Genomic DNA, 3,909 nt, shown 5'->3' with positions numbered 1-3,909 from the left:
TAATTTCGTGTATAATAAAAGTCAAGAAAAAATCTGGTAAAAAGTATATGCATATAGATGATGTAATCATCAGCCGCGGGGTCGGGCATGTTGCAGCCGTTCGATCGAAAAACTTGTAATCATCGACCGCGAATTTGAGCAGCATAGACTCAGCCCGACTTCTTGGAAAATTTGTTTGGTAAATCAAATTCTAGTGTCTTAACATTATGTCAATCTTGTTCCCTAGGACCAGCTAACAAAGAAACTCGCTCGCAGTGCAGTGACGACCGAAGGTGATGCTGGAGTTGGTGACGCGAGGAGGAGCCTGCAATTGGGAGTGTGAACAAAACCTAATAGGCATCGATTATATATTATTAAATACTCGTCGCAAAAATAATTTCGTTACAACAATTAGGGAACCATGATAGAGATGTAATTACTGATGTATTATGTAAGAAGCCGGAGCTGATGGAGTGTTCGTGCATGTGCTCGCCACGTGATAGTTCATTCAACTACTAATCTATTTTGATATGATGCTTGACATAGTATTGCCATTTAACCACTATCTAAAATAGATAAAAAGACATGTATGCGAAAATTGTCTCTCTTGTTGAGTTTATACTTGGAAACACAGGATAAATTTGAGATTATTTTCAAAACAATATCGGTATTTTATCTTGTGTTGAGTTAAAACTTGAAAAAAAAAAAAAATAGTCAGGGAAAGTTTTATGTTATACTTTTCACTGACATGGGTCATCGTGAATGTAGTTCCCTAAGCCAAGTGAGCTTAGTTTCTTGGGATGCTACGTACTTATAGAAAGAGATGATTGATCTTTAATCGTATATACATCATAACAGCTAGTAATCTGGTTTGGATTTCCCATTATAGAAAGAGATGACTGATCCTTGATCTCAAAAATAGTTTTGCAATGCAAATCTTTATGCGAGACATCTTGATTGATTGGTAATCATTTTGAAGACAAGCTTCCTTGTTCAAACGAAGAACTCTACTTAGGAAACTTTCGCGGTGTAATTGTCATCCAGTAGGATGTTTGCCGACTTGATGTCGCGATGGATTATGGGAATAGAAGCTGCGGAGTGCAAGTATGAAAGGACACCGGCAGTATTCGAAGCAATTCTCAATCGGGCATCCTAGGACATCTTAGCGGAATTGTCGGGGTTATGGATGTGGTCGAACAGAGTTCCATTGTTCACGAACTCGTACACTAACAAAGGCACTTCGGTCTCCAAACAACATCCCAAAAGCTTGACCACGTTACGGTGATTAATCTAAGAAAGCACTATGACTTCATTGACGAACTGCTCGATTTGGGTCTTGTCCACGAGTTTGGACTTCTTGATCACGACAACCGTGCAGTTTGGCATCAACCCTTTGTAAACGGTACCGTATCCACCTTGGCCGACTATTCTGCTCTCATCGTAATTGTTCATGGCCTTCTCTAGCTCTTCGGCTGTGAAGATTTTCATGGCGTTGGTGGTCCTGTCACGTTCGTGCAATTGTTGCTGCAAGAGCAAGCCACCGTTTTGCTTGAAGTACTGTCCTTTGAGCCTGATGAGTTTCCTCTTTTGGATTCCCAAATACAGAAAGCCTGCGTTGAATAGTAGCAGCACTATTGTCCCTGCGCCAGCACCTGCATGACATAACCTGTTATTTTGTTAAAACCATTGATAAATCTAGCTTGTAGCCAGGTCTCTTTCTCTACGGGTTAGTTTCTGTTTTCCAGTATTTTTCTTCTTCTTTTCAAAATCCTTCTCTCGAGTTTTGAGTTTTCTTTATTGGAGTAGAGACACAAGATTATCCTCAAAATCAGCTACTTCAAAATAGTAATGCTTGAGGCAGACACCGAAGTAAACCGAAAGAACATACCGACAAGTATCTGCGCCAAATGTGATGGATTATCATTAGCAATAGCGGTGCATCCTCGCCCATTCTTCCTGCCATCACCATCATAACCCTTTCGGCATGAACATTCTTCCTGCCATCACCATCATAACCCTTTCGGCATGAACAAGTATAATTCCCAACAACGTTAGTGCACTGTCCATTGACTTCATCGCACTGGTTCTTATTTGGAACAGCACATTCGTCAATATCTACAAGAAAAAACAGAACACACATACATATCCTAAGTGATGGACTTAAGAAGAACTGAAATGATATCAATAGTAAGGACAAAGTTAAAAATATCAATGGAAAAATACCTTGACAACCATTCGCGAGATACGGATTGCCGTGGAAACCTTCTAAACAAGCGCACTTGTACCCCTTTACATTTTCAGCGTCGGTACAATTGGTGTTTTCGGTGTACATGTAGCCCGGGCTCTTCTTGGCGACGTCACACGTTATATTCCCTATTGCCCAGTCAAGAACTAGCGGCGTGTTGTTGAAATGAAGTCCCCAAAGATCACCAGTGCTGAAGTTGTAGAAATCGCTCGCTGCGACGAAAGCAAAGCTGCAAGGGTTGAAACTCAGGACTTCTTTATGGTTATTATAGCTATCAAAGGAGATATTGTAGCCGAATGAGTTGCTAGGTACGCTCGTCTCGCAGCAACCGATACTCAAGCATGAGCCACTAGTCACTTCGGAAATGTTATTGCATGCCGACTTACATCCAAAGACGAATTTCGCTTTGCTGTCCAAGAAGTACGCGAAAGTATCGCAGCCGACAGCAATGAACTTGTTCTTGGTGCTGGATATGGGGAAATCATCAAGGGTGAGCTCGGGAACGGCGCTTGAGCTAGCATCGTACCCAGCAGAGTTATAGCAGTCTCGACCAATGTTCGCGGCTACTTGCATCTCGTGATCCTCGAGAGAGATGTTGAGTATTTGGAAGTTACTACTTTTATTATACCAATAAGGCGTCGGAGGGTCGGTAGAGTCATTGCAATCGACCTCAAATGAGGAAGGGCCATTACGGCAGCTGGGATCATTGTCGCGCGATCCGAAGGGGTATGGAATCGAGAGGTTTCCGCAAGTGCTGCGGCACCCGGTCTTCGTGATTGGATCATCAGCAGCAGCTTCTGCTGCTAAGGGATTGTGGTATGGACCCAATACAGCCCCAAGCACCACAACTTTCAAGAGAAGCCAGTGGATGACCATGGCTCTTCCTTCAACTCTCTGAATATAACGTGTTTTTTTTTTCTTTTGATGGATTAGGGCCTACATGGTAACCATTCTCATTCTCTGATTCTGATTCTAGAAATAAAAAAGGATGAGAATTGCGTTTGGTAAAGCAAATAAATTTGATTCCGATTCTATTCCCAAAATCAGTTTTAGAAAATCAGAATCAGTTTTAAAGCAAAATCCAGAATAAAAAAAGAGTTGGTTTTGGAAAAAGAATCACTTTTAAGAATCACAAAATAAAATGAAGTCTCACATCTCTCACTTTTCCCTTTCAGTTCTCTCGTTACTTTTTTCTCAACCTAATAAAAATAAAATAAAAAATAAAAAATTTAAAAAAAAATTGGAAATTTTTTAAAAAATCACCAAAAATTTAGAAAATCCCTAAAAATAGAATAAGCTTATATTAGGCTAGTTTGACCTCATTTTCATAAATTTGGGCCTAAATTTCCTAAATTTCACTCTTCCGCAAAAAATGTCACAGAAGATGATGGCATCCAACATGTGGATGATAACATATATACTCGTAGTCGTGCGTCACAAAATGTAAACATTTGCACGTAGAGCTAAAGCTAAACACCTACTTTGATTTAGGATAGAAGCTGCCAAATGATAGTGAAGAACTTGTACTTCGTATCAAGGAGGATAATTTTTTTTTTGTCAGTGAATAATTTGATTATTCGGCTGCTATGTTTGTATGTATTTTGGATAACACAACATTTAAAGAAAAAATGAGTTCCGAATATGGGAACTTTCCCATGCTTCAATCGAACTTCAAACGTAATGTA

General features: G+C 40.0%; 1 pseudogene; it reads right to left on the bottom strand.

Moving 5' to 3' along the window:
- Nucleotides 1-990: 990 nt before the first annotated feature.
- LOC125313968 lies at nt 991-3,100 on the bottom strand (annotated as a pseudogene).
- Between the last annotated feature and the right edge of the window lie 809 nt (nt 3,101-3,909).

This window comes from Rhodamnia argentea, chromosome 2 (assembly GCF_020921035.1).
Source record: "Rhodamnia argentea isolate NSW1041297 chromosome 2, ASM2092103v1, whole genome shotgun sequence".
Lineage (NCBI taxonomy): Eukaryota > Viridiplantae > Streptophyta > Magnoliopsida > Myrtales > Myrtaceae > Rhodamnia > Rhodamnia argentea.
Note: the sequence above shows the minus strand (reverse complement) of the source record. Positions and strands in the feature narration are given on the sequence as shown.